The sequence below is a fragment of the Camelus dromedarius genome, chromosome 26 (assembly GCF_036321535.1).
Source record: "Camelus dromedarius isolate mCamDro1 chromosome 26, mCamDro1.pat, whole genome shotgun sequence".
In the NCBI taxonomy this organism is placed as follows: Eukaryota; Metazoa; Chordata; class Mammalia; order Artiodactyla; family Camelidae; genus Camelus; species Camelus dromedarius.
In genome coordinates this window covers 11,009,329-11,023,375 of record NC_087461.1, presented here as the reverse complement: position 1 = coordinate 11,023,375, position 14,047 = coordinate 11,009,329, and the positions used below count along the sequence as shown (strand labels likewise).

The 14,047-nt window shown below is 39.7% G+C and overlaps 1 pseudogene; it reads left to right on the top strand.

The window, feature by feature from the left end:
- Positions 1 to 4,439: 4,439 nt before the first annotated feature.
- LOC105100433 (BUB3-interacting and GLEBS motif-containing protein ZNF207-like) lies at positions 4,440 to 6,035 on the top strand (annotated as a pseudogene).
- The last annotated feature ends 8,012 nt before the right edge of the window (positions 6,036 to 14,047 follow it).

Here is a 14,047-nt window from a genome sequence, read left to right as displayed (position 1 = left end):
TTATGCCTAAAAATTATAAACCTATGAAGTAAAAATTTGCAAAATTAAAGATCAAATTATCTGATAAAGGGTAAGAAAGTAGTTCTCATTCATTAAAGGAAAAGTGACAGTCTGTTATTTGCCACCTCTACTTGTGTAAATGTGGTTGCTGATCAAGGTAACTGTGAAGAGTATGAAAGATTCTGATCAGGAATTACATCCAGCAGTTTCAACCTGCAAATCAGGTGTGGGGGTATGTGTGCATGTGTGTAAAATATTTACAGAAACAAATTCAACTTTTCTTTCTTTTTTTCACATTTAACCTAATTTTATTCATTCTTGCCTTGGGATGGGGAATAGATCATTCAGTAAAAACCTACAGTACAAACAAAATATGTCTTATCATTTACAACTTCAGACTACAATAACAATGTACCTTAATTACTTCCATGCACACAAGTCTAACATTACAGGTTTGCTTTTTTTTTTTTAAATAAACACAATTAAGTCTTCTAGGAGCATTTTATAAGAAAGTAATTCCTAATTTTTCTTTGTAGATAGATCAAGCATCTCCAAAATATAAATTCCTATACACAGTGAGAGCTTTACTTAAAATGAATATTTAAGTAAATTAAGTATGTGGACAGCCTTAGGACAAGCTGCATTACATATTCAGCTAAGTAGGAAACAAACCATAGGGCCAAGTGGAAAAAATGTATTTCCAAAAAGTTTCAAAAACTAAGTTAACATTTTATAATTAAATACAGAAAATATACTGATTTGATAAAATAAATAAGGTGTAATGTAGTAATACTTCACTATAAAGAATGCATACCAGGACATTTATAAACTGTGAGTGACTCTTATTAAGAATAGGTTACTATATTAAACGATGGTGAAATAGAAGTGCCTATTGTGAAGCACTATGGCTAGTTCAACTTTTCATTTAAACATGTGAGGCTAGTTTATTTGTAAATGTTTTATGAATAGTATTTAATATATTTCTACTAATTTTTATTTTCCTTATCTTAAATGTGCAATATAAAGAAAAGTTAATATTTTTTTTTTCGCCTAGCCCCATGTTGACTTTTTAAGTCCCTCCCAGTTCATCTCAGTGTGACTTGCACATATTATCATTTTCTGAATGTGCCATGTGGTGGAGAAGTTTGAGAACCACTGATCTAAAGTCTTTTGCTGACCAGCCCCTTGTTGGATCTACAGGACTTTGTCCCCAGTGGTTCGAGTCCAGTAACTTGATATTATCCATACATGGAGAGATCATCAAACATGTCTGTTAAACAACATATAATGAGCACTAATCCCAGCTCCGCTGAATCAGTGTACTTTCTTTCCTGGTGTTAAGGTATTTGAGCGGCAAATTAACTATTGGGACATTGTGAGTGAATAGAAACTAGGGCTAGGGGAGGGGAGAAATCTCGATGGATTTTCTTGCCTTACCACAGGCAACAATTCTTTTTTGCCTGTGCTAACCTTCAGACTCTGTGTCTTTCTCTTCTGGACCCTGTTGCAGTCTGTGTGGCTATTTCTATGGCTACAAGATGTTTCGTTGCCTCATATTATATATGTTTAAAAGTCAGTGTCCTTAGGTAATCTCACCATCACGCTCCACCCAAGTACTGTGGTTTTTGAAAACTAATTAAACCTCCTAACACTAACTCTCCCATGTGAACAGCTGCAGAGTCTCAGCACAACAAGCTTCATTTGATTCAATAGATGTGGTCCAGAAAATATGTTTTTGAAAAGAATTTTTGAAATCTAATTATACTTGAAGAACACTGAGAGTTCACTATTTAGAGGAATCTGAGGATGAATCACTTTATACAGAAAAAGAAAAGAGCCCTTCAGTAAAAGAAAGCAATTATCTATTATTTATCCACTTTATAAATCAAAATTTGCTTAAAATGAGGGGGTGCATCTGTATAATATTAGGTAATTTATCATAATAGGTTCCTTATAATGTATTCTTTGAATTCATTTCCATTCAGATTGAATTAGTCAGATGGTTGATTGTTGTAAATCAACTGAACTTGGCTGAAGATAAATAATAAAAATGTAAGACTTCTGTTTGTAATATTCACTTCAAGTGTTAGCGATGTGAGGAAAGCCAGAAATAGCGTGGTGACCTTTCACCTTTTCTAGAACATAAACACAGATAGTTTGCCAACATGTACTGTAAATAGTTGCTATTTTTCTCCACAGTCGACTGCCACAAGGCAGTTTCTTCCACCACATTGTGTTATTTAAAAGTTATCTGCTTTTTTGGCTGCTGTTCAAGGGAGTTCTTTGCCTGTAAATCCTCTTTATCTCACGCTAGGGTGGAAGCAAAATCTTGGCACAATTTCAGTGCATTTGTCTTGTTGTACCAGGGGAGAAAAAAAAATAAGGGGCCCCAGAGATTGATGCTGTTCTGCAAATGGTCATGAAACAGTGGGGAGCCCTGCTGGCTTTTCAAAAGGGTAATACTGCTAAGCACCCACTGTGAAACATAAGACCCCCTCACACGAAAGGCAGCCACACTATTAAAAAGATCATTGAAAAGCCTGAAAGATAGAGTTTCAAAGTAAACATTGCTCATTGTGTACTTGACTCCAGGCCTTTAAAATCAGCTTAACTCAGTGGACAGGGTCCATATGTAGCATGTTTACTGCTTACTCATTTAGCGCTTAGTCTGGTTTTTACATTCTTTGGACTCCGAACTCAGTTTCTGTAATTTGCATGGTGGAGGTACCTGCTTGTTTGCTAGAGGTTGGAGGCTTAAGAGGAAAGATAGGGTGCACCCCACTTAGCAAAAACCTGAGACAACTTATCCTTTTGAAATAACATCTCATCCTTTGAAGGGTGCCCCAGAATGGCTTCTGCCGCTGGCCAGCCCTCATGGAATGTGTAACCAATGCTTGTGGATAAAGAGTGAGAACTGCTGTCAGAGCAACCCTTGGACATGAGATATCACCTCACACCTGTTGGGATGTCTGTTATCAATAAAATAAGAGATAACAAATGCTGATGAGGATGTGGGGAAATGGGAACCCTTGTACACTGTTGGTGGGAATGTAAACTGGTACAGATACTGTGGAAAACAGTATGGAAGTTCCTCAAAAAGTTTAAAATAGAACTACCGTATAATCCAGCAGTCCCACTCCTGGATATGTATTCCAAGGAAATGAAATCATTATCTTTAGAGCTATCTGCACTCCTGTGATCACTGTAGCATTATTCACAGTAGCCAGCATACGGACACAACCTCAGGGTCCATCGACACATAAATGGATAAAGATGTGGTATCTGTACAATGGAATATTATTCAGGATAATAAAAAAAAGGATAACTCCATTTGCCACCTGGAGGCATGAATGAATGAACCTGGAGGGCATGAAGCTAAGTGAAATGAAATAGGCTACACAGAGAAAGACAAATACTGCATGGTATCACTAATATGTGGAATAATTTTTTAAAAGATAAAATCATATAAAGAGAGTAGAAAAGTGGTTGCCAGGGACTGGGAGGGTGGGGGAAATAGGGAGAGGTTGGTAAACAGGTACAGACTTTCAGCTGTAAGATGAATAAGTCTGAAGATCTAATGTGTAACATGGCAACTATAGTTGGTAACACTGTATTGTATAATTGAAATTTGCTAAGAGAGTAGAATTTAAGCATTCTCACCAAGAAAAAAAGAAATGGTAAATATGAGAAGTGATGAATGTGTTCATCAGCTTGGTGGGAATCCTTTCATAATGTGTACATTTATCAAATCATCACAGTGTACACTTTTAATATATTACAGTTTTATTTGTCAGTTATACCTCAGTAAAACTGAAAGAAAGAATATCCATTCTAGCATGATTTTCAATTGCAAAGAAATAAAATTCATTTAGTAATAGGATAATATGCAGTTGTTAAAAAAAGAATGATGTATATGTATTGATTTGAAATAATCTCAAAAAGATACTAAGTTAAAAAGCAGGGTGCATAATAGCATGAATATTATGCTACAATTTGAGGAGAAAAACTAGAAGACACACAAGCAGGTGATAATAGTTGTCAAATCGAGGGGGAACAACTGGATGGTTTGAGCGCAGGGGCTGGAAGGAGACTTATTCTTTACGGGATAACACTGGATCCCTTTTGTGTAATGTGATTACATTAGCTATTTAAAGATAAGATAATTTATAAGTGGGAAATTAAAGCAAAAAGGAAAGAATAACAGGGAACGTGTCTGGGCAGCCCATACCCAGAATGTCCTGTCTGGCTTGACAAAATGGGTGGATCTGGAGTTTCTGGCCCCCTCCCAAAGGGACAGTCTGAGTTGACAGGATGCACAGCAAGCCCATTCCCTTCCTCTGAGGCCACCAATGCCAGTGTTCTCCTGCTCCAACCAGTGGAGGAAGAAGCTAGCTCCTTAGAAGCTTAGGCATTTCAGGTTTCCTGTGGGACGTGGTGGTGGCAGTTGGGTCGGAGGAGTGAGCAAATTTTGACTCATTTTTTCTGCTTGTTTTATCCTCCTTTTTTTTTTTTTCAGTAGAGGGCAGTTATGGGACACAAGAAGAAGCAGCAGCTGAAGCCGTAGTGCTGGTATTGTAATAGAGATTTTGATGATGAGAATATCCTTATACAGCACCAAAAAGCAAAGCATTTTAAATGCTATATATGTCATAAGAAAGTGTATATAAGACCTGGCTTAGCTATTCATTGCATGCAGGTGCATAAAGAGACAATAGATGCTGTGCCAAATGTAATACCTGGGAGAACAGACATAGAACTGGAAATATATGATATGGAAGGTATTCCAGGAAAAGACATGGATGAAAGAAGAAGACTTCTTGAGCAAAAAACACAAGCAGAGAGCCAAAAAATGAACCAACAGGATGATTCTGATGAATATGATGATGATGACTCTGCAGCTTCAACTTCATTTCAGCCACAGCCAGTTCAACCTCCGCAAGGTTATATCCCCACAGTGGCACAACCAGGACCACCACCAGTTCTGGGAGCACCAGGAATGCCCCCAGGCATACCTCCATTAATGCCAGGTGTTCCTCCTCTGATGCCAGGCACGCCACCAGTTATGCCAGGCATGCCACCTGGATTGCATCATCAGAGAAAATACACCCAGTCATTCTGGGGTGAAAACATAATGATGCCAATGGGTGGAATAATGTCACCTGGACCAGGAACACCACCTCTGATGCCGGATATGCCACCTCCTATTCCACGTCCTGGGATTTCTCCATTGACTCAAGCTCAGGCTCCACTGAACTCAAGTTCAGCACCAGGGATTCTTAACAGACCACCTGCGCCAACACCAACAGTTCCTGCTCCATAGCCTCCAGTTACTAAGCCTCTTTTCCCCAGTGCGGGACAGGCTCAGGCAGCTGTCCAAGGACCTGTCGGTACAGATTTCAAGCCCTTAAATAGTACCCCTGCAACAACTACAGAACCCCCATAGCCTACATTCCCTGCATGTACACAGTCTACAGCTTTGACCACTAGTACAACCAATAGCACTGCAGCTAAACCAGCAGCTTCAGTAACAAGTAAGCCTGCTACACTTATGACAACCAGTGCAACCAGTAAGTTGATCCATCCAGATGAGGATATATCACTGGAAAAGAGAGAGCAGTTACCTAAATATCAACGTAATCTTCCTCGACTAGGACAGGCTCCCACTGGTAATCCACTTGTTGGACCAACTAGAGGTACGATGCCACCACAGCCAGGCATCCCACAGCAGCAAGGAATAAGACCCCCAAGGCCACTTCATGGTCAGTATGGTGGTCATCATCAAGGCATGCCAGGTTACCTTCCTGGTGCAATGCCTCTGTATGGGCAGGGACCATCAATGGTGCCCCCTTACCAAGGTGGGCCTCCTCGACCTCCGATGGGAATGAGACCTCCCGTAATGTCGCAAGGTGGCCATTACTAATCTTATTTCATCCAGTCTAACAGGTTTGGAGATTAAACCTTTTCTCAACTTGTGCTGTTTAGATAGCCAAGCTTCGTCAATAAGGCTTCACTGTGACTTTAACACATATTATCTTCCCACATACCAGGAACAATCGGACATTTATTTCACATGTGAAAAATTATTTGGAATAATAAAGCAAGAACTTTTCCTGAAGTTGCAATTTATACCGTATGTCTTCTTTTTCAAGTTTCATCTAGGTTTTTAGAAGTGAAGTATAGTAAATTTGGTTCATTATATTGTGAAGGTGCTGGGATTACATGAACATACCACCTTAATGAAGGCAAGTTCTGTAAGCTTACATTGCTATTTGTAAAGTTATACCTTCACAGCATTTCATATGCTGTTGGACTTCATGTCCCCAAACTAGCTTGGTGAGGGCTGTAACTGTCTCCAAGTACCTGTACATTGGAAGTGTGAATGTGTAACAATATTTAATGTATTTAGAGTTCCTCGTGTTGCAGGGTTTAAGAAATCTGACCCACCAAGGTCATGTGACTTTTCTTTACTGATAACTTCATTGAAATAAAATGAGAGAGAGAGAGAAAAAAAAAGAAGCTTAGGCATTTCAGAAACAACTCTATCCACTTATCTTCTTACCATTTAAAACAGTAAGGAACTCTAATGAGGGAATTCCTACATTATCAAAGATTATTCTTGTTTGTCCCCCTCTGTCTCAGGAGATGGGAGGAGATAAAAACTTATGAGCATTTTACTCATTCTCCATCACTGGAACTAGCATTAGTTCTTAATTAGACTAACAGTTTCAATACCATGCTGTTGTGATTACTGTAGCTCTGTGAGATTGTATGAAGTCTGGGAGGGTTATTCCTCCAGCTTCATTCTTTTTTTCTTCAATATTGCTTTGGCAATTCTGGGTCTAGACTAATAGTTTCAAAAGCAAAATGTTGACACTGCCAAGAAGAGTCTTTTTTTTTTTTTTTTTTTTTGCAGAGGGTAGGTAATTAGTTTTATTTATTTAGTTAGTTTTTCAATGGAGATACTGGGGATTGAACCCAGAACCTCATGCATGCTAAACATGTGCTCTACCACTGAGCTATACCCTCCCCCCAACCAAAAAGAGTCTATTGAAAAACTACATGTGATCACTTAAATTTATACCTCACCCCTCTGTTGAGGTTTTGGCCCATCATATATTTTATGAACTAACGCTAAGGCCCCCCTTTTCAGGAGTATATACTAAAGAACGTATCAATTAGGATATTTATACTGTGCTTTAGTTAAGTAAGGTATTTTATTTAAAAATTTGTTTCACAAATGTTTTCCATTTCAGTTCATCTGGATGATATGAACTGGTTTAGAAATAGATGTATTTACAAGAAGAGTTCACTGGTGGCCACAAAAATATTAGTTTGTTTTTTTTTTAATGTAAACTCCATCAATAACTCACAGTTCTCAGTCTCAATAAACAGATATAAAAAGGATCAGAGGAGTGCAATAGGACAGGACAGCCCTGGGTTGAAGAGAGAAGGAAGAAGGTGTGGGCAGGCTCCAGGGAGCAGGCAATCCAAGCTGAATTTCCTGAAATGATTCATTTTAGCCTGATAGACAAAGAGCGGACCTCATTTCAGATAGAGGACATAATAGGAACAAAATACCTTTTGCAGATTGCAAGAAAGTTATCGTGACATGAGCTGACAGAGCCTGTAAGGAGGGGCAGGGACCTTATGCCCAAGAAGTTTATACAAAGCATATTCAGCTTTATCCATTACACTTTGGGAAACCACTTTATAAAATAAACCAACTATGGAGGCTCATAAAATTAAAATAGACCCATTTGCACCCAGGAAATTCTACACCCAGACAGATCATCATATCACCAGTAGGGTGGGGACACTTCCTTATTCCACCGGGATGTCCCTGGCAACCCTCTATGGAGAGGGATCACTAACAGAAATCAAGGTTGTCTCCGACAGTGACCTACTAGGTGATTAGGAACAGAAACTGCCCCTTCCTAAACATTGCCTGCCTCACTTCCCAGATTAAACCACCCTAAACTGAGATGGAGGTAAAAGCAGCCTGTACAAAATTTTAAAATAAAAAGGTTGTCACTGATTGTTCCTGGAAGCATCCTTGTGCAGCACAGCACAGCACTGCTACACGGCTGGTCGGCTGGTCGGGATTTTGCCGCCTAAGATCTCTTTGCATCACCCGTTTGGGGGGAAGCTTGGTAATCCTGCAAGATAAGGAGGTGTCAGATCCTGCTGCTTTTGAAGGGCTTGTGAACTCTGCTAACCCAGACCTCACTGTGGATGGGTTTCCCTCTGCCTTAGCTCTGGCCTGGCTCTGAAAGAAAGGAAAGGGGCTCTGGCTCCTGGCTGCCGGGCGGGACCACTTGGCCTCTCTTCCCAGTGATAGATTGCAGCTGGTTTCCACTGACTTAACCAGGAATTAGTATTCTTCTGAGGCAGCCTCTTCCTCCTATTACCAAGACTTAGGCTCTGTATCTTACACAGTAACACCTCTTATTATGCTAGAAAAGAAGTTGCCTTCTAGCTGGGTCTGTTTGCGTTAAAACGTGCTCTCAGTGTAGCAGGAAGTATCTCGTTATGAGCCAAACAGGGAAGGTTACTTTTCTCGATGGGTTTTACTTTGATTTCCCAGTTCCTCCCTTGATGGTGGGGTGGAGGGCTAAGAGGAGGATCCCGGGTTGGGTTCTCCAAGAGGCAGTTGTGGTGATGGAGTCAGGAGTGTCAATGTTTTGTCATGACGGAGAAGTTACCAAGGAGAGGGGGAGGAAGCAGGATTGGGCAGAGGGGCTGTCAGACTACAGGGCAGGCAGGGCAGGGTCTCTGGCTCAGAAAGACAGAACTCTGGAGCAAAGATTGCCCTTCAAAGGGGTACCGCATTGGGCAGAAATGACTAGGTGCCTGATATACTGACGTGCTCATCACCAGCTAGGGGCCACCCCGAGAATGGTGCGATGTTGGCTGGAAAGCCGAGGCTGATCCTGTGAAGCCATCACCTGGATGACAGGTGCCCTGGAGGCTCTTCCAAAATGCAGTAAGCTCTGTGTGCATGAGAAATCTTTGTCATTTTTAGCCCCTGAGTTTTGAGAATCTTGGATATGTGGGTTCAAGGTTTTCCTTGATTTTGGAAAAATTTTGGCCGTTATTTCTTGAAATATTTTTCTGCTTCCCCTTCCCGTCTTTCTTCTCCTGACTGACACCTTGGTTCAGTGTCTAGTAATTTGTCCTTCAGCTCACATCTAATAGACGTATTAGCGGGTGGTGAGAGTACTGAATTAGGAAGCCCACCAATGTGTGGGCCCAGCTGTGAAAAATTCACAGCTGAGGCAGAGGGACAAACGGAAAAGCTGCTTTTCTGCTCCAGGGGAGGGGTGGGGGAGCCATATGCCAGGAAGCTTGACATAAGAACTCCCTCTATTGGGTCCTTTTGTTCATCTTCTTGATGGCTTCTTGTCATCTTCGCACTGGCTGCTCTTTTCACATTCATTCTCCAGGCTGCTCTGCTCTGCAGAGAAAGCACTTTGCAAAAGCAAGCCGGACCCTCAAAGCATGTGGTCGTGTAGGTTGGGTCAAGCCAGTGCTCTTTGCTCCCTCAAGGTAACTTCTTCTAGCACTCAAGCAAAAGTATTTCCTGAAGTTGGATATAGGTTAATTTTAAACTTTTTAAAGAAGTCCCTGAACAATGGGCCCTGGTTTTCCCTCGCTCCCTGCCTCTCTCGGATGCATCGCAGCACATGAGTTCCAGAGAAGCTTCGTTCCTTCCTCTGTGCTGCTTCTTTGCCATGTGTTTCCACCACTGTGTGTATAAAACTGAATTTGTCTCCTTGAGCCACCATAACAAAGTACCACAAACTAGGTAGCTTAAAACAAGAGAAATGTATTCTTTCACAGTTCTGGAAGCTAGAAGTCCAAAGTCAAGGTGGTAGCAGGGCCGTGTTCTCCCTGAAGGCTCTGGAGAATTCTTCCTTTGCCTTCTCTTAGCTTCTAGTGGTTGCTGGCAAACTTTAGAATCCCTTAGCCTGTCAATGCATTACTCTCCTCTCTGCCTCTGTCTTCATGTGGCCTTCTGCCCTGGTATCTGCATTTCTGTTTTCACTTGGCACCCTCCTCTCTGTGTCTGTATCCAAATTTCCTCCTTTGTATAAAGATAAGCAGTCATTGGATTAAGGCTTACACTAATTCAATATGACCGTCTCTTAACCTGATTACCACTGCAAAGACCGTTTTTCCAAATTCTTAAATTTTACACTCACAGGTATCAGAGGTTAGGACTTCCGCATAACATTTTAGGGGACACAATTCTATCCACAATAAGCAGTATTGCCCTTAATCGCTCATGTGTTAGCTTCCCTTAGGATACGGTTAGCTTCTTGAGAGCAGTAACTTTATCTTTATAATCTTGGTGTCTAGCATATCACAGAATTACATTTAGGTCAATGTATGTAGATACTTTTCAGTAAATGTGTATAGAAGGAAAATGAACTGAATTAGAACAGTGCTTGCATTGCTAAAGATCAATTTGGGAAAAAATACAGGAGAAATAAGAAAATAGCAAATCAATATTTCAATTCTTGGCTCTGAATCCAAGTCTTTATAGAGTATATCACTTGGGATACAGATTTTGGTTGTAGGCAACGGAAAAATCCAGCTCATTCTGTCTTAAAATAAAAATGAAATTCATTGGCTCATGTATCTAAAAAGTCCAGAAGTAGGTCATTTTTCATGGGAGTCATTGGTTCAATGATACAACCAAGAGAAAATGTAAGATTTCTTCTTTCAGCCATGACAGAATACCTGGTACTGAACTAGCCATAAACAATCAGCAAATTGGACAAAATCTCTGAAACAACAGACATTCAGAAGTTGGAAACCAGTCAGGGCTGTAACACTTCTTAAAAATGAAACAAGGTGAAACTGATGATCACCATTTGTTTCTTCCCAGAGGTACTTTCCATGTTGGATCATAGTAAGAGGGCAGCAGGCAGATGACAGCGGTCTCTCCAAACTGAAAAGACAGGGACTGGAGTTTGAGAATGCCAAGGTGAATGGAACTTACAAGGCAAATATTGGGAGAAAGGGGGTTGTGCAGAGTCTGAGCTCCAAAAACCTGCAAATCTGTTCAAAGGCCTGTTGAGGTTTGGGCTGAATACTAAGCTACATGAATGCTGTGCAGAACTCCATGAGGCTTTGCAAAGCAGCTGTAGGCTGGAAATTTCCCAGAGCTCATGTGGGGCTGGGAGGTGTTTTATTTTCTAACTCGATACAATAGTGAAACTACACTGAAAAGCTGGACTGTTCAGCAGAGACCTTAGAAGGGTTGAAACTTTGTAACAGAGCTAAAGCAGCCTAGAGTAAAGCCCACTGCTGCCCCCCCCCCAGCAAACCTAATAAACATCAAAAAGATTAAACTGATCCACAAATAATTTGTGTACCAGTCATAGCAAAATTCAGTACTCTTTAAAGAAAGTTTTTTTTTTTAAATTCAGACACTCAACAACATAATATTCCAAACATCCAGCATCCAAAAACATTACTAGATGTGCGAAAAAGCAGAATATGTGACTCATATTCAGGAGGAGAAAAAAAATCAGTTAAAAAAAGTAGAACTACAATGACAGTGATAATGAGAAAATTCTAAAATCAGCTAGAAAAAAAAGGCACATTATATACAAAGGAACAAATGTAAAGAAGAGAACGTCTTTTTGTCTGAAACTATGCAAGCCAGAAAAACAGTATTAATATAGCCATGCCAATTTTCTTTTGTTATGGTTTATATTTGTCTGTTTCTATCCATTAACATTCAACATTTTGGTATCTTTCTATTTAATATGTAACTCTTTTAAGAAATGCATAATTGACATTTATATTTTATCCTGCTTGGCAGGTTTTTTCATTTTTTTTTATTGAAGTGTAGTTGATTTACAATATTGTGTTAGTTTCAGGTGTACAGCATAGTGATTCGGTATTTTTGCAGAATATATTCCATTATAGGTTATTACAAGATGAGTATAATTCCCTGTGCTAGAGAGTAAATCTTTATTGCTTATCTATTTTATGTATAACAATTTGTGTCTATTAATCCCATACTCCTAATTTGTCCCTCCTCCATCCCTCTCCCCTTTGGTAACCACAAGTTTGTTTTTAGGTCTGTAAATCTGTTTCTGTTTTGTATATCATTCATTTGTATTATTTTTTACAATCTACTTGTAAGTGAGATCATATAGTATTTGCCTTCCTCTGATTTATTTCACTAAGGCTTTGTCTTTTAACTGGAGTGTCTAGACCACTTAAATTTAATTTAAATTCTGATATAGTTGGATTTAAGTCTGTCATCTTGCTCTTTGCTGTTCATTTGTCCCATATGTTCTTTTTCCTCCCCTCCCCTTTTTCTTCCTTCTTTTTAATTAAGTATTTTTTTTAGTATTCCCCTGTATCTTCTCTACTGGTTTTTCATTACAGCTGTATCTGTTTGAATTGCTTGTTGTTTGGTTTATTTGTTTGTTTTTGAAGGTACTGAGGGTTGTTCTGGAGTTTGCAGTATTCATCTTTATCATCACATTCTATCATCAAATAATATTGTATCATTGCATATACAGTATAATAACCTTACAACAGTATACTCTTAGGACTTACTCTAATAATTTCTGTATATAGCATATAACAGTGTTAATTATATTTATCATGTTGCACATTACATCCTTGATACTTACTTATCTTATAACTGGAAGTTTGTACATTTTGACCACCTTCATCCAATTCCCCCTCTTGCCACCCCTGGTCTCTGGTAACCACAAATCTGATCTCTTTTTCAATGAGCTTGTTTGTCTGTTTATTTTTGAAGTATAATGAACTTCAACACTGTGTCAGTTCCTGTTACACAACATAGTGATTGGATATTTCTCTGTGTTTCAAAATAATCACCGTGATATGTCTAGTTACCATCCCTCACTATACAAAGATCTTACATAATTATTGCCTATATTGCCCACTCTGTACATTTTCTACCAGTAACTGGAAGTTTGAACCTCTGTGTACCCCTCGCCTATTTATCTCATTCTCCCACCACCTCCTCCCTCTCTGGCAACCACCTGTTTGTTCTCTGTATTGCAACTTCATTTCTGCTTTGTTACCTTTGTTCATGTGTTTTGGTTCTTAGATTCTATGTATACGTGAAATCATACAGTATTTGTCTTTCTTGGGCACATTTAGATTTAATAAGCTGTTTCACTGATTATTTTTTCCCTTGCATTCCACATCTTCCTCTTGAATATATAGCTTTGTAGTGTGGTAACCTTGGCTAGTAGGCTGACCTACATTTCCCAGAATTCCCTTTCTTGTATGTTTCTGGTCTGGGTGTGCACATGTTGTTACTGATCTGCTGATGCGGTTGCAGCTAGGCCTGCAATTAGCCTGCCTACCCCTGGACCCACTTCTCTGACCCTCAGCCAGGTTTGCAGGTTTAGCTCTATAACACAGTGGCGCTAATAACACCAAGGTCAAGAGTGACAAGAATGGGCACAGGTTTCAGTCTCTCCTTATGAAGTTCCAGTTTGCATTTGTGGGTTCTGTTCTGCTCATGATCTTTCCACACTCACTGCCCGCCCTGTGGACTTAAATCTCCAGCCTCAAATGTGGAGACAAAGCTTCATAGAGATTGCTTAACTAGCTTCCACATTTGGACAAGTGGGTAAGCCAATTCCCTGCAACAAATCTCTTTGTCCACAGGGATGTAGATACCTCCACTACTGGTCCTGCTTCTCTGCTTCCCTGACTGGTACACTGGAATACATCCATCCGTCCATCAGCAGTTCTTTCATTTCCAGCTCTGGTTTTAAAATTTTGGACCTGTCTGCTTTCCATACTTTAGAAGAACCTCATAGTTTTGTTCTTCAATTGCTGTCCTTAATTTCTAGAGCGGTTTCAGATTTACCAGATGATTATATTTATTTTATCTTGTTTCCAGGGTTTGGGAGTCATAGAATAAGGCTTCAATGTGAGTGCAATCTGTTATCATGACCAGATCCTCTAGTTAGTGATTTGTTTCTAAATAATCTGGAATCATCCTTTAAATGGTTTAGAAAAATATCATCATTATAGC